Below are 17,176 nucleotides of genomic sequence, written 5' to 3'. Positions count from 1 at the left end.
CCGCGGGGATGGAGCCGGGACCGGCCCGGGGCCGCGGGGATGGAGCCGGCGCCGCGGGAACCGCAGCGCTCTGCCCCAGGGCTGCCCCACACGTGGGCACAGCCATGGGCACCGCAGCGTTCTGCCCCACACGTGGGCTCAGCCATGGGCTCGCAGCGTTCTGCCCCACACGTGGGCTCTGCCCCACACGTGGGCTCAGCTATGGGCTCGCAGCGCTCTGCCCCACACGTGGGCTCAGCCATGGGCTCCCAGCGTTCTGCCCCACACGTGGGCTCAGCCATGGGCACCGCAGCGCTCTGCCCCACACGTGGGCACAGCCATGGGCTCGCAGCGCTCTGCCCCACACGTGGGCTCAGCCATGGGCACCGCAGCGCTCTGCCCCACACGTGGGCACAGCCATGGGCTCGCAGCGTTCTGCCCCACACGTGGGCTCAGCCATGGGCTCCCAGCGTTCTGCCCCACACGTGGGCACAGCCATGGGCTCGCAGCGCTCTGCCCCACACGTGGGCTCAGCCATGGGCTCCCAGCGTTCTGCCCCACACGTGGGCTCAGCCATGGGCACCGCAGCGCTCTGCCCCACACGTGGGCACAGCCATGGGTACCGCAGCGCTCTGCCCCACACGTGGGCACAGCCATGGGCTCCCAGCGTTCTGCCCCACACGTGGGCTCAGCCATGGGCTCCCAGCGTTCTGCCCCACACGTGGGCACAGCCATGGGCTCGCAGCGCTCTGCCCCACACGTGGGCTCAGCCATGGGCACCGCAGCGTTCTGCCCCACACGTGGGCTCAGCCATGGGCTCCCAGCGTTCTGCCCCACACGTGGGCACAGCCATGGGTACCGCAGCGCTCTGCCCCACACGTGGGCACAGCCATGGGCTCCCAGCGTTCTGCCCCACACGTGGGCTCAGCCATGGGCTCCCAGCGTTCTGCCCCACACGTGGGCACAGCCATGGGCTCGCAGCGCTCTGCCCCACACGTGGGCTCAGCCATGGGCACCGCAGCGTTCTGCCCCACACGTGGGCTCAGCCATGGGCTCCCAGCGTTCTGCCCCACACGTGGGCACAGCCATGGGTACCGCAGCGCTCTGCCCCACACGTGGGCACAGCCATGGGCTCCCAGCGTTCTGCCCCACACGTGGGCTCAGCCATGGGCACCGCAGCCCCGGGCCCGGCACGGGGCTCGCACCGCCCCAGCCCGAGCGGTTCCGCCGGCCCGAGGGAAGAACGTGCCAGTTTCCTGCTGCAGTGGAACGTGCTCCCCTCGCTCTGTGCCGAGACCTGGTTGCTGCTGTCGTCTTTGACTAAACCAATAAATAACGAAAGCGGCCCCTTTCCCGAGCATTACCTGTTAGGATGAGCTCCATCCCCAGCTACTGCTCTCTGTGCCGCTGGCTCTGAAGGCCAGGGACATCACCACTGTGGGAACCTCCTTTTCAGCTGCTGTGTGATGAGACCAAACCACTTTTCAATGTGAATTAACACATGGCGAAATCTATCACAAGGAAGTTAGAAGTCACAGGGTTATTTTAAATGTAGAGCTACCAGTCCTGGAAAGACTTGTTTGCCTCAGCAGTGGGAGCCCATCACTGCCCTGAGCTGGGTTCACCATCCACACATTCCAGGCAGAGCACGATCTGCACAAGTCAGGTCCCTTGGTTGCTGATCTCACACTTACCTGAACACTTATCTGCAAAAATAAAAGTATGTAGGCTCTTGGTGCTCTTATCTCTTCACTGATCTGTAATGTGTAACCTGTAGTTGTGTTAGCTTCATTCACACCCATAAAGGAACAACTTTAAATGATGCTGCTGAAAATTAGACAAAGTGAAAAATAACTGACATGGTGGGAAAATGAAACACCCTGTCAAAGATTCCCCTTCCTCACCCTTCCACTAAGCTGGCCTCTTTGCAAACAGCAAATGCATTTCCGCAGGATACACACGCAGCTTAGTTTGGAGTGTAAAGTTTCCTATTTGACAAATACAATTCACTTTCCCAAATCAGAGTTTAGCTGAGCGATGGTTTCACCAGGATATGATCCCCTACTGTCCTATTAACATTAGGGTACATTGTCCTAATGTGAGGTGTTACAGGTGCATTGCCACAGGCTGACTAAAATTCAGTAAGAGTTAAATTGTGTGTGAAAACAAGGCACAGGAATAAATCGGAGTGCAGCTCAGCATATGAGTGGGGACGGGGTATTCTGTGACTCTGGGATTTACTCCCCTCAAAATCTCAGAAGGAACCAGAGAGCAAACAGTGTTTATTCCATTTTCTAACGTTTGGTTTGGTTAATTTCTTATTGCTGTTACAAGGTAATTACTGCTGAGGGTGGCCCTTAGGGTAGGAAGAGTGGCCACTATGGAGAAGACACATCCAGGGATCTGGGGAGCAGCAGAGGCAGAAATGCCACCAAGTGCAGGGGCTGGTGTCCCTGGCAGAGAGAGGCAGCATTAACTCATCAGACATCCCAGCCTTAAGAACTGTGCAGATGCAGTGAGGCGTTTGTTTGGATTGGCTTGAAAATGGGAACTAGTTTCAACATTTCAAATGAATTATGGCACAACCCAGATGTCAGAGTGGACCTGGAAGGTGAATCCTACACAGAAATAGTGGAAAGGAGTGTTACATTTTAGCTGGTGTAATGCCAACAGGAGGACATGGCTGCTGCTCAAATCCACCCAAACCCCTGCCCCTAGGGCACCCTGCACCCCAGCACTCAGTTTGTTTGCTGCTCACAAACTGCAGCTCCAGAAGTGCACCCTGCTCTGCTGAAGGGAACAGTGCAACCACAGCGTGTCCTCCTGTGTGCAGAGTCACTTTTAATCCAATTACAGTCTTCCATTATGGGGGAAATAAATGTGGGAGGAAACAAAGGACAGACACAGAGAAGCAAAACAGGGGTAGGAAGTAGGAGATATATGCTTACTGCGTCTCGTTTGGCTCCATGGGGCTTTAGAAGGGCTGCCATATATCATGACATTTATTATTTCTGCCATGCTACTAGGACAAGGAGTCCATTACAATATCGATCATTTCACTTTGCTCAGCTCTGTGCTGGGTAATACTTGCCACAGCAGAAAGGGCTTCCAAGTGATTTACAAACAGCCATACAGGGACAGCTAGGGGGAAATCGGAGTTTCCTTAATGGAATTCTCTTTTCAGTGAGTTTGTACAAAACTTAGGAAATTGTATTTTAGGCATGGTTAAAACCACAGCAGAGTTGTAGTCAAGCAATCAGAATCTATGGAGACAGTAAAGATTTCCTGTGCAGTCTTAATTTATGTGCTGACATAATGAAATAATCTTCAGCTGCCCTGCCCCATGGCTGTCATGTAACCTCTCTGCTGGGCTCCTCCTCCCTTCACTAGTCAACAGTCCCAGTGAACTAAGGGCCAAAATCTTAACTGGCATCAAAACACCCTTCTTGATCTCAAAAAAAAGTCACTTGCACACCAGAAAATCCAAATATTTCCCTTTACCCTGAAGTAAGTGCATATTGCCCTCGCAGATAGGGCAGCAGAGGCAGCTGTTAGCTGGTGTTAGCTGTCCCCATCCCCATCAACTGGGGGTGCCAGCAGGAGCAGTGTGCTGTCTGGGCACTGGGGTGGCACCAGGGACGAAGCCACTCTGCTGGGTGCCAGATGAACCCCCTGGACTTGTGAGAGCTGCATCTCCTGGGGCTGCTTTGAGAAGATTTGGCCTTGCATTTGGAATTTCCCTTCACCTCCAGGCTGGTTTGCAGCCAGCTTAGGACAGGGAGCAGTGATGGAGGGACCATCCTCACCTGATTGTCTTCTTTCTTACCCACAGTCTGCTTTTTGCTGCTGACCCTGCTGCAAGTGGCACTGCAAGTTTTCTTCATCTTCCCTCTTTCTGTAGTGCCTGTTCCGTCCCCAGCTTTGCTTGTAGCACATTATTCAGGCAGAGCAGCATGCAGAGCTGCATCAGAAGGTCCTTCAGCACCAAAGAATGCTGCTAAGGGGAGCACAGTGAGGCTAGTGACCCAGCTTCTGCTTATGGCAGCACAACCTGGTGCTGCTCCATCTCTTCTGTGGTTTTGCATAGAGCTTTCAGGCCCTATTAAGGCCCAATTTCAGACACACATGTGTAAAAGGGAGGAATGACAGATGAGCCAGGATGTCCTCAGAGGAGGCACTCAGGTGTCGCAGTGATGATAAGGAGTAAGGTTCCACAGATAGATTACAGGTGTCAGTGTCACCTGTTATCTCAGTAAAAACTGAGATAACCTGAAATTTCTCTCTTTATTTTTTTTTTTTTTTTCATTAAATATTCAGTGCAGAATAGCCTCTGGATCCTGGCTACTGCAAAAATTACCCTGCAACTGGGAGAAAAGCCAGGATACTTTAAAACTTTCTGTGCCCTGCAGGTCCCAAAGGTGAGGCCACATCCCAGTAGAAGGAGCAGGAGGAGTTTGGAGCTAGTGGGGCTGATGTTTCAGGGAGGGGGGGTGGTGCTGAAGAGCTCACAAGCCATGTGTCTGACTGCACCCAACATCCTCTGCAGCCATGCCACATGCCCTTGTCCCATGAGCCACAACTCCCCTGCAGTGTCACTTGCTGCTGTGTCCTGCTGCTGTACCTGTTGCCAGCCCAGGGCACTGCTCTGTGTGTGTAACCCCATAAGCTCAATACCAAAATGATGTTCTGCATCACTGCCAGGGTGCACGAGCTCTGCTGAGCTCCCATGGGCAGCCAGGCCGTGGGGATGGGAGACAACATCTGGAACTCCACAGCAAAGAACCCTGTTGGTCACTTCTCACATCTGCTCCTCCTGCAGCACAAGCTCTGGAATGTTATCCTGTGCCCCATGGCTCCTGCAGGGTCCAGAAGAGCAGACAGAAGGCCATGGGGTGGGGCACAGCCCCATTGTGTCTAGCTCCTGATTTTCCTGTGTTTGTTTTACTCCATTTCTACAGCTTCACTGCCAGAGCCTGAGGGCAGCTCCATTCGGTGTTTGAGGAACATGCAGGGTGCTGATAGCCAGCCCTGACTTGCACAGATGCTCTGGCTACAAGTCCAGGAAAGATGATCCCTCATCTCAGCACTGAGTTCCCATTGCAAGGTCGACAGCACCATCTAGTGATCCCACATCAGCTTCCTCCACGGCTTCCTGCCTTCTCCCAAGCTTCATCCGTGCCCAGGTGTCCCAGGTGAGGTTTGCCTGTCTGCACCTTCCTACTACATCCTTCCTACTAGAGGGGTGTGTACTGGGAGGTCTTGCAGGGGGAGGCTGTTTGCTCTTGGCCACAATCACAGACCTCAGATCTGGGATGATCCAAACTAAATCCCAGGCCAGAAAATGTGGCAAAGCTGTGTTCCAGACCCCATTTGGCTCAGTGAGAATCTTACCTGCCCTCTTAGTGAAAATAATCCCTCTCATCCTTCCCTTGGTTCTCTGGGACGTGTGACCTCAGTCAGTGTGTTGTGTAAGGACTTCACACACACCACTCAGGTGGTTTTGCTCCCAAGGTCCCACTAGCATGCACAGCTCATAACACAGATGTCAGGAGAGTCAAAAGCTTGGCCAACACTATTTCTGATCTCTCAACTTAGAGCACAGGCAGACAGGCACTCCACACCTCAAAAGCACAGTGGGGTTTTCCTTTTCCCCATCACACCCCCTGCTATAATCCTACCAAAAAAAAAAAATCTACTGGATCCACAGACAAACCTGGCAAGGTTGGTGTGTTGCTATCATCCCCGTTCCTGCATGCTGCATTTCACTCCCTCCACAGGAGTCTCTGGGGCTCCTGTGCTGGATAAAAAGGCAGAAGGGTATCATGTTTGTCATGTTGATGGAAGTGTCATGTTGATGGCAGTATCATTTTGTGCCTCTGCTCTTGCAAGCCAGAAGGTTGTGCAAATTTCACTGCTGCCTTCTCCCAGTGCCCTGGCTCTCCTTCAGGCCATCTTGCAGGCTCAGGATGCTGCAGGGGAGGAAACAGAAGGACACCAAGTTCCTTGCTAAGGAATTTTGATGCATCAAGCACCTCCTCCATGCACAAGGTCATGGCCAGGAAAAGTGAACAATGTGGGATACTTGTGGCAAGCTGTTGTATCGCTACCTGATCGCTAGGCTGGAACAGCTCCCTGTTCTCGGCTTGTGCTAGGGGGCACTCTTGGAAACCAGGGATCTGAAGCCAGTGGTTATATACACGAGCCTGGATCACAGCTCTCAAATTTGCAGCGACAAACGTGGGAAAAGTCTTTCAAAACCACTCCAAAGCCACTCAGAACATGATATTTATTTAAAGCCATACACATTCATCAATTTATTTCCTGGACTTTCCTGAGCTTATCATATGTGAGCAGCAGTATTAAACCACTCTGCAGGCTGGGTTGAATGTGTCCAGCTGGGGCAGCAGGATGGGGTTTTACCATCACAGCAGCACTCCAGGGTGGGTTACTGGCCCCTGCACAAAAATCACCCACAGATCTTTTGATATAACTTATGTATATCAATATGTATATATATGTGCTCATAGGCTTTTGGACAAAGATATTTACTGATGAAATGAACATTTATCGCATTTTCAAATGACAGTTTTGAAAATCTTACAGATGAAACGATGGGCTCTGGCTGGATCTCTGATCACAAATGTGAGTTTAGAGATGTAATGCACAGCTCTATGATCTGTGTGAAGCACTGAAAAGGTCAAAAATCAAATTGAATGGTAGGAATCTCTGGGAGATAAACAGCAAATATCATCAGGTCAGTGTATGAGTGTGGAGTACAATCACATCTTGGCTACTGTAGGTAGCAATAGTCATGCTGGGGAAAAAAAGACAAAATAAAGAGCTATTCAATAACTAGAAGCATGGAGAACAAGAAACAACTGCCTGATGTCTCCCCTAATACAAGAAATAGAGGACATAAAATGAAACTTGTAGGTGGCAGATTAAATATAAAGAAAAATAAAGAGGCAGATCCTCAGCCAACACGTAGCAGAGCTGTGCAAGCCACTGCCACAGGATGCTGGGGACGTCAGAACTTCCTGAGCACCAGACATGCTCATGGGAAAAGAAAAAGCAGCAGGGAGAATAGGCAAAAGAACTGTTCTGTGGCTCAATAAATCCTGGAACAGCTTGGAAGATATTCAGGGGAAAAGATCACTGGAATCTAAGTCTGATCTCACACTTTTCTTCCAGGCACTGTTGGGGAACCAGGGCTGGCTGAGCCCTCAGCGTGACCAGACAGATGTGCCTCAGACAGACAGATGTGCCTCAGACAGATGTGCCACAGACAGACAGATGTGCCATAGACAGATGTGCCACAGCCAGACAGATGTGCCACAGATAGATGTGCCACAGCCAGAGGTTCCCTGCAGCTCAGGAGCCCTGGGCTCCAGCCTGGCTCAGCAGTGCTGGCTGCAAGACCCACGGCCAGAACAGAGCCCAGGTCTGAGCTGTCACACAGAGCAGAGCTTTGGGATATTCTGGCTAGATGTTCCCATCCAGAAGCAGCCAGCTTTGGCAATCCCACAGTGGAAGGCTGGCCAGTGATGCCAGGGGCTCCTGAACGTGCTTGTGCTGTCACCTGCATTGGGAACCTGCTTCACATGAAGTCTCTCTTGTACTGCTGGTGATAATTGCAGCAGGTAAAGACAGAAAGGTGACAAAATATTATCTCAATGCTCATCTCATGACCGTATCCCATAGTGGGAAAAACTAATCCCTGGAGGAAGGTTACCCAACAGCTTTGTTTCTGAATAACACAACTGAAAAACAGACCCCTTGTTTCATTCTCTGCATTTCCCAAACCAGTTGGGAACCTGGCTGAGAGTGGTGCATGTCTGTGAGATGTAGGCTTTCAAAAGCTGGTGGTGGCCCTGTGGTACATTAGCTCTCAGAATAACATATAACTTCCTTTCAAGAAAGGATTGCCAGTTTCCTCAAGAAGAATTTTTTCAATTGCATCTAAAATTTGGCAGTCTGAGTGCTGACAGCAACCTCAAAATAAGAGTTCCTATTTGTCTTGTACCATATCCACGTGCTGTCACCGTGTCACATCCACGTGATGCCACGGTGTCACACCTACCTGCATCATCTTTTATGTTTTCTCGTGGCATGTGGCCGGAACACTTCCCATGTGCCCAGGCATCCCAGTCCATGGCCGTGTGTTTCAGGCTCAGGACTCACACCTGCAGCACCTCCTGGGCCTGGGGGCCGTTCCTGGTTCGGTCCCGTGGGTCCGGGGGCCATTCCTGGGTCCGGGGGCAGTTCCTGGGTCCGGGGGCCGTTCCTGGGTCCGGCCCGTAGGTCCGGGGGCTGTTCCTGGGTCCGGGGGCCGTTCCTGGGTCCGGCCCGTGGGTCCGGGTCACTCAGAGCCGAGCGCTCTGCGGGGCTGTGGCGCTGTCCGAGCGCCAGAGGGCGCTCAGCAAACGCAGATCGCGCACGGAGCGTCCGGCGCGGAGAGATGAGAGGGGAGAGAGAGGGGAGAACCTGGGGAGAGAGGAGAGAGGGGAGAACCTGGGGAGAGAGCCTGAGGAGAGGAGAGAACCTGGAGAGAGAAGAGAGAACCTGGGGAGAGAACCTGGGGAGAGAGGAGAGAACTGGGGAGAGAACCTAGGGAAAGAGGAGAGAAGGGAGAGGGGAGAGAAGGGAGAGAACCTGGGGAGAGAGAACCTGGAGAGAGAGGAGAGAACCTGGGGACAGGACCTGAGGACAGCATCTGGGGAACAGAACCTGGGGAGAGAGAATCTGGGGACAGGTGACAGCGCCTGGGGACAGGGGACAGCGCCTGGAGAGGGATAGCACGTGGTGACAGAACCCAGGGACAGAACCTGGACACTGAACGTGGGCACAGCACCTGGGGACAGAACCCAGGGACAGAACCTGGACACTGAACCTGGGCACAGCACCTGGGGACAGAACCCAGGGACAGAAACTGGACGCTGAACCTGGGCACAGCAGCTGGGGACAGGGGACAGCACCTGGAGAGAGACAGCACGTGGTGACAGAACCCAGGGACAGAACCTGAACACTGAACCTGGGCACAGCATCTGGGGACAGAACCCAGGGACAGAACCTGAACACTGAACCTGGGCACAGCAGCTGGGGACAGAACCTGGGGACAGCCCCCAGACATTGCACCTGAACTGCATCCCCACGGGAGCGTGATCCTCAGACACTGAACCCTAGAGAAAGAGAACACTGTGCTAACAAAACATTGCTGAAGTGTTGAACCCAAGCTCAGTCCTTACAGTGCTCAGGGTTTGGCTGGATTTACCTTGCTTTTATGAAGGTGTAACTGATCAGTGACTAGCTGCAGACAGGTTATTTTAATCAACATTAAATTTGGCCTTTTGAGTATCTTAAGCTGTTATAGTTGACTCTTATTTTCTGCAAAAACCAAACTCCCAGTGCCATCATCTATCCTGAGAATCTATGGAAATACAGACACCTGAACCAGGAAGGGAGCACCAGGACATTCCTTGATAAAATCCCTGCTCTCCAAGCAGGCCTGAATAAATAAATGGCCATGATTGCAGGAATGCAGCAGCTAGACCTTCGCTGGGGATCTCACTGCAAGACAGCAGCAACAAATACACACAGGAGCAGAGGAGTTCTCCAAAGCCTCTGCTTCCAGCCCTGGAAACACTTCCTGGAGCACACAGTACTGCCACCCTCGGCTCTGCCAGCAGACTTCTCCTCTCATGATGAGCACAGTGTCTCACTGACACCAGTGTCAGTGTTTAAGATGATTTTCTGCTTTCACACAATGACTGAACCATGGAACAGCACACCCAGAATGGAGGAGCTTTGGGTGACAGACCCAGAAAGGGTTAAGTCTGCAGCAAAGCAGAGGGGTGCCCAGAGGGTTCAGGTGAGCCCTAGAGCAGGTCAGATCCTGCAGGTTTCCTAAGGAAGGGAATCCTGGAGCTGGAGGGATCTCTCTGTGTCATTCTGAGGATCCTAGTTCAATAGCAGAGAGACGGATAATAGCATTTGAACACTATCTGCTTCAATTCAATTGTATTGATTTATTGCCTGTCCAATGAAGCCATCAAGTGTACAAAATGGTTAATCTTATTTTTTTTTCCTTGCTGTCTGTTCAGAGGAGTGAAGTTGTAAACACTGATCCATGCAAGGAGGGTGACAGGGGAGATACATTGAACTTTTTTCAAGGCAAATGCTGATTTGTGTCTGTGCAAAGCGAATGCAATTTTAACACAGGGCAAAGGAAGGACACAAGCCCTTCCCACTCCAGACTCCCAATGGGAAGCTGCTCCACCTGAGTGGACTGACCCACATCCCTGGATCCCCACAGTGACCTCTGGGAGGTGGCAGGAGCCCAAACATCCCCAGCCTGGCTTGAGTGACCCCAGACTCACCCGGGGGCTGCCTCCCTCTGAATACACAGTGACTGCAGGATTTACCTAACTGCCAGCCTTCCCCAGCTCAGGGAGGCAAACAATAGCCCAGCCCGTGCAAGCAGACCCAGAGCAGGCAGGACATTGCTGTTGTCTGAAACCAGCACTGCAGAAGAGAGAGTGGCATGTACAGCTCAGCCAGCGGTCCCTGCTCCACGCCTGACGCCTGGGAGAGAAGGAAAATGAGTTATTTTTTAAAAAGTATTTTCTTTCAAAATGTACATTTGCAATTAAAGGCTGAGTATACTCTATATTTTATTAATGATGTGGGACAGTGAGGCATTTTAAAGCTCTTCTATTTTGATGATTTTTTTTTGAAGGAGGGGAAGGAATTGAAATGGAAAACGTAACACTTATGATTTCAAAAATTTGGCTTATATTTTAGGTTCTGGTAACATGCAATTACAGGCACTTAGAAAGAATTCCCTTTTTTATACTATGCCCTAGAGCATAAAATTAAGAGGCCAATTCAGGCTTTGTACTGCTTTCAGAGGCAGTTTGCTGCAGCATAGATCAACATGGAGACTGACTGTCGCCTTTCTATTGAATTAGGTCTATATTTTTGACAAGTATGGCAGCAGTATCATCACTTTAATCACCAACAATCCGTTGTGTCTCTTTATGCTAATAAATAAAACATTCTGTGTTAAATATTTCCCAGTAAGCACTTGAAGACTTGCAATCACCACTCCTCCTATATGTTCCCAAGTAAAATAATATAATGGCAATAAAATCAAATGATGTCTAGGAGTTTTATAGACAACTAATAGCAGTTATTGCAAAGTGCACATCAGATACCAATTGAAGGTTACATTTCTCTTTAATATAATATAGCATGCATATTTCACTAACTGTCTCTGTATATCAAATGAATTAAGCACTAGGATGATATCAGTCAAAAATGGAGTTCTTTAGGAGAGGTCTTTAGGCAGCAGAGTTTTACTGGAGCTGTGTGTTAAGAGTGAGAACACTGGCTGCAAAACATGGGAAAATCATCCCAGGTTACTGAGGAATTGCCAAAGAAATGACAGGATGGGCTCCTGCAGCACAGGGATCAGGGATGGGCTCCTGCAGCTCAGGGATCAGGGATGGGCTCCTGTGGCACAGGGATCAGGGATGGGCTCCTGCAGCTCAGGGGTCAGGGATGGGCTCCTGCAGCTCAGGGATCAGGGATGGGCTCCTGCAGCTCAGGGGTCAGGGATGGGCTCCTGCAGCTCAGGGATCAGGGATGGGCTCCTGCAGCTCAGGGGTCAGGGATGGGCTCCTGCAGCTCAGGGGTCAGGGATGGGCTCCTGCAGCTCAGGGATCAGGGATGGGCTCCTGTGGCACAGGGATCAAGGATGGGCTCCTGCAGCACAGGGATCAGGGATGGGCTCCTGCAGCTCAGGGATCAGGGATGGGCTCCTGTGGCTCAGGGATCAAGGATGGGCTCCTGCAGCACAGGGATCAGGGATGGGCTCCTGCAGCTCAGGGATCAGGGATGGGCTCCTGTGGCAAAGGGCTCAGGGATGGGCTCCTGCAGCTCAGGGGTCAGGGATGGGCTCCTGTGGCACAGGGATCAGGGATGGGCTCCTGCAGCTCAGGGGTCAGGGATGGGCTCCTGTGGCACAGGGATCAGGGATGGGCTCCTGTGTTACAGGGCTCAGGGATGGGCTCCTGCAGCACAGGGATCAGGGATGGGCTCCTGCAGCTCAGGGATCAGGGATGGGCTCCTGCAGCTCAGGGGTCAGGGATGGGCTCCTGTGGCACAGGGATCAGGGATGGGCTCCTGTGGCACAGGGCTCAGGGATGGGCTCCTGTGGCAAAGGGCTCAGGGATGGGCTCCTGTGGCAAAGGGATCAGGGATGGGCTCCTGTGGCACAGGGCTCAGGGATGAGCTCCTGTGGCAAAGGGATCAGGGATGGGCTCCTGCAGCTCAGGGATCAGGGATGGGCTCCTGTGGCACAGGGATCAGGGATGGGCTCCTGCAGCTCAGGGGTCAGGGATGGGCTCCTGCAGCTCAGGGATCAGGGATGGGCTCCTGCAGCTCAGGGATCAGGGATGGGCTCCTATGGCACAGGATGTACCAAGGGCCCTGGCTGCACTCTCCTGGGACAGCACTTCCCTTGCTCCCACCATCCAGGGGCCCTGGACTGCCCAGGACACCCTCCTGCCCTCTCTGCTTGGCCATCCCAGGGCTCCTCGAGCCCTCCAGCCCCTTGGCTGCTGGAGCCACTCCACAGCAGCACTGAGAGCACTGGAAGCCCCAGCACAGCTTTAAAAGCACACCTTGTCCTCCATCTCCTTCATTTCCCTGGCTTCATTCCCACACTTCACTCTGGAGTCTGGGAGCCTTGGAGTCACCCTAAAGAAACCCTTTCCTAAACTTCAGATCTGCCTGTTGAGAGATTTTCCCCATCCCCGTTACTAATATATCTAATACATTCAGGGGCCCTGCCTCAGTCAACATGAATTGTAAACCATTCCTCTAATCCCCTCAACAATACCCTTCCCCAAACCTTTTTTCTATCTTAATTAGATATTCTATCCCTTCGGTTTAAAATAGTATTTAATTTCACTTAATGATTTCAACAAAAAATATTAGGATTCCCCAAACAGACATGTTCCCTCTGAATTCTCTCATTCTTTTTTCAAAGGGCTTCAGTTTCATGTTTTTGTTGCTTTGTCAAAACACAGATAATTGACTGTCCTGAAAGTACAATTTTAGTAATTTCTCTCAATGAGGCATCGCTGCCTCCTCTATTAACACTGCCTAATTGGACTTTGAATCCCCAGCCAGCGACTTCACCCATGCTACAGGCCCGGATCACTGCAACAGTAAATATCAGCATCCCAGTTAAATGTAGGCTGGCTCACATTCCCCCAAAATTGGCTTTCTGCTCCTCAGAGTCCAATCTGATGTAATATTACATTAACCATTTTTTTCAGGGGGAGCAGGAGGGAGGAGGCGGAGAAGCTGCAGCGCATTTCTGCGTTTGCTCTGCTGGCAGAGTGTGCTGGCTCTGGCGGGCTGGAGGGAGCTCTGCAGCCTCCCAGCCCTCATCCTGCCTTCTCTCCCTGCAGCTTCAACTCAGGCAGCACAGCAGGCAGGGACACAGCACTGCTGATCCTCACAGCTCCAAAGGGGTTCCTGCCCCCGATTCCATCCCCCAGAGATGGACCCAGGGCAGCTCTGCAGCCTCCCAGCCCTCATCCCACCTTCTCTCCCTGCAGCTTCAGCTCAGGCAGCACAGCAGGCAGGGACACAGCACTGCTGATCCTCACAGCTCCAAAGGGGTTCCTGCCCCCAGTTCCATCCCCCAGAGATGAACCCAGGACAGCTCTGCTGTGGGCAGCACAAACCATTTCTCTTCTTTCCCCTCCTTCTCCAAAGCACAGGCTGGATGGCACGTGGCTTTCCACCATGGGGGTTGGCACAGGCTGGGGGCTGGGAGGTTGAGTGGCCGTGGCACACTGCAGCAGCAGCAAACCACCCCTAGGGTTCATCTGCAGCCGCTCTCATTATCTCTGAGCATCTGCCATTAAAATGCAAGATCAGGCCAGCTACAAGTAGGAAACAGAAACAGAACTCCTCATTGATGCCTGTAATAGGCACCAAAGGCGTATAACTCTGCATAATTGCTAATTGTTATTACTATTGCAGTTGATGCCAGAATTGCCCAGAGAAGCCTCTTGCTCCTTGTGCCCCCACAGGTTTGGGGGGAGGCTGAATCCCACCACGAGTAGTGTCCCTGTCCCCAGCAGAGACCCATGGCAGGGGTGTCAAACCACCCTGGGGAGGCTGTGAGCAGTGTCCCTGTCCCCAGCAGAGACCCATGGCAGGGGTGTTCAGCTGCCTCGGGAGCCTGAAGAGCCCTGCCAGAAACCCTCAGCACCCGCAGCACCAGCAGCCAAAACTGGGAGGGACAGAGCCCAGTGTGAGTTCAGGTGTGAGATGGGAGCATATTAGCACCACAGGCCCAGACCCAGACCCAGGCTCAGGCCCAGACCCAGACCCAGACCCGGACCCAGACCCAGACCCAGGATCAGGCTCAGGCCCAGGCTCAGGCTCAGGCTCAAGCCCAGACCCAGACCCAGACCCAGACCCAGACCCAGACCCAGACCCAAGCCCAGGCTCAGGCTCAGGCCAAAGCTCAGGCCCAGACCCAGGCTCAGGCTCAGACCCAGACCCAGTCCCAGACCCCCACCCAGACCCAGACCCAGGCCCAGACCCAGACCCAGACCCAGACCCAGGCTCAAGCCCAGACCCAGACCCAGACCCAGACCCAGACCCAAGCCCAGGCTCAGGCTCAGGCCAAAGCTCAGGCCCAGACCCAGGCTCAGGCTCAGACCCAGACCCAGTCCCAGACCCCCACCCAGACCCAGACCCAGGCCCAGACCCAGACCCAGACCCAGGTTCAGGCCCAGACCCAGTCCCAGGCCCAGGCCCAGATCCAGTCCCAGTCCCAGGCTCAGGCCTGACAAAGCGCTCCTGCTGTGCCACGCTCCGCACTCCGCTCCCGCTTCCAGAGCCTCCGCGGCCTAATGAAGACACTTGACCTCTTGCTCCCCCACTGTCTGATCTCAGAGGGGACATTGCTGCTCCCCCACTGTCTGATCTCAGAGGGGACATTGCTGCTCCCACATTGTCCAATCCCAGAGGGGACATTGCTGCTCCCCCACTGTCTGATCTCAGAGGGGACATTGCTGCTCCCACATTGTCCGATCTCAGAGGGGACATTGCTGCTCCCACATTGTCCAGTCCCAGAGGGGTCATTGCTGCTCCCACATTGTCCAGTCCCAGAGGGGACATTGCTGCTCCCCCACTGTCTGATCTCAGAGGGGACATTGCTGCTCCCACATTGTCCAGTCCCAGAGGGGACATTGCTGCTCCCCCTGTCCGATCCCAGAGGGGACATTGCTGCTCCTGACAGCAGGAGGGGGCTGGGGCGGGTTTGACACGGCTGCAGGGCTCTGCTCCCAGCTCTGCAGCAGCACAGCCCAAAACCACTGTAAGATTCCCCATTCTATTATGTTTGAAGAGTTCCTTACAGTACACAGCACTATCAGGTGTTTTTTCCCCTTTGCCACTGCATTCCTGTGCCCCAGCAGGGCTCAGCAAGGATTGAATTGTGTATTTCTGAGCTGCATTTGCATTGCTGACACTCAGAGCAGCACACTGCTCCAGGTGTGAAACCCTCATGGATCTGACCAAGCCCCACTGCTGCTCTGTGCATGCACCACTTGCAGATATACAGCTCAAAGATCCCTGTGCTCCCTGCAGTGACTCACTGGCTGCTTTTCCCTGCCCAGTGCCCACTCTGGAGCCCCAAAGCTCCAGGGCATGCTTTGGATCTAGGTTTGATCCCAGGTTTGATCCCAGGACCAGGCTGTGGAGCAGAGCAGGACCCTGCTTTCAGAGATGTTGGGATCAGCTCTTTCCATACTGCAAGCAAGCACTCCAGCAATTAATGTTTCTTGTAAACGTGCTATAGATGGAGGTAAAAGCCCACAAAATGGAGGTGCCAGATGCTTTTTTAGTGATTTAGTTTCTTATTACAGTATGCTACTGGGGAAGAAAAGACATCATTGATAAGACTGGCATTAGAGGTAGCCAGCCAGGAAAATTAAAACTCCAAGGAATGACCTGGCTTTTTCTCATCAGGCAGGCATACAGATCTCTGCTGAGCACTTTAAGATACTCATAAATGTTAGGACAAAACTTTCAAATAAAGAAGGAAAGGGCTTCTGCTGCCTTCAGTTTTGGCAGGCTAGTTTCAGGTGCTTTAAAGGGCCTGGCTTCCATCTGGGTACTCCTTCTTCTGCCCCAGAAGAGGACCCAGCCCCAAGAAGGTACCAGCACACCTGGGTTCAAGGCTGGAGCATCTTATGGTTCTGCTGCCTTCCACAAGCTCTGCTCTAAATGATGCTAAAGAAAACCAATCTGAGCCCCACAGTGGGCCTGGAGCTGCATCCAGAGCTCATCAGCACATATGCACAGGGGTTGATAGACAAAACCAGTTCAAACCCATCCCTCCTTACATCTGCAGGCTTGTGGAGCTGGAGCAGGAGGGCTCATGAGCTCTAAGCTTGGAGGTGCTGGGAGTTTTGTTCCTGGACAAATCTGCAGTAACTTCTTGGAGCTCAGATAAGTGCTTTGCTCTATTCTCACTGGCCTCATTTTCTTTTTTCATTTTTATGCAGAGTACACCTTACCCTGAAAGCACGTTTTTTCACAATGCTGAATAGCCCATTCAGTGTCTGGGTCCTTTATCTCAGGGCAGAGGGGACAAAGCTTTTAAATTCAATTCTCTTGTCCCCAGTCCTGTTCCCAGCAGCCTCCTCCATCTTCTACCAGCCTGGCAGTGCACACACATGGATCTAAATGAGAACGTCTCCTTGTGCTTCCACATTTTAGGAATATGGTTATCTTGTTTATAAGAAGATAATAATCTGACAGCAATCTTGCAGCAAGCACTTAAAATAATGTTGCAAATAAGCACTCCTGTATGTGTTCATCTGTGAGCACAGGGAGGTGAGGTGACTTAAACCCACCTGTGGTATTGCAGTTCCAGCCCATGGCCACACACTGGGCAGTGAAGCAGCAGCAGCAGCAGCTAGTCAGGCTCACAAGAGGGCTTTCCTAATAAATTCAGATTAATAGAAAACAAGTTCCTCCTCCCCACCCCTTTCACAGCCTCTAAAACCAGACACCCAGGCCCTCTCTGACATGTGTGTGCCACCTGAGCCTCACACCAACATTACATGTCATTAACAAAACATAAACCAGTGGTCACATCTTA

Source organism: Oenanthe melanoleuca, chromosome 13, assembly GCF_029582105.1.
Source record: "Oenanthe melanoleuca isolate GR-GAL-2019-014 chromosome 13, OMel1.0, whole genome shotgun sequence".
NCBI classification, from domain to species: Eukaryota; Metazoa; Chordata; class Aves; order Passeriformes; family Muscicapidae; genus Oenanthe; species Oenanthe melanoleuca.
The sequence above is the reverse complement of the archived record's forward strand: the minus strand, read 5'-3'. Positions refer to the sequence as shown.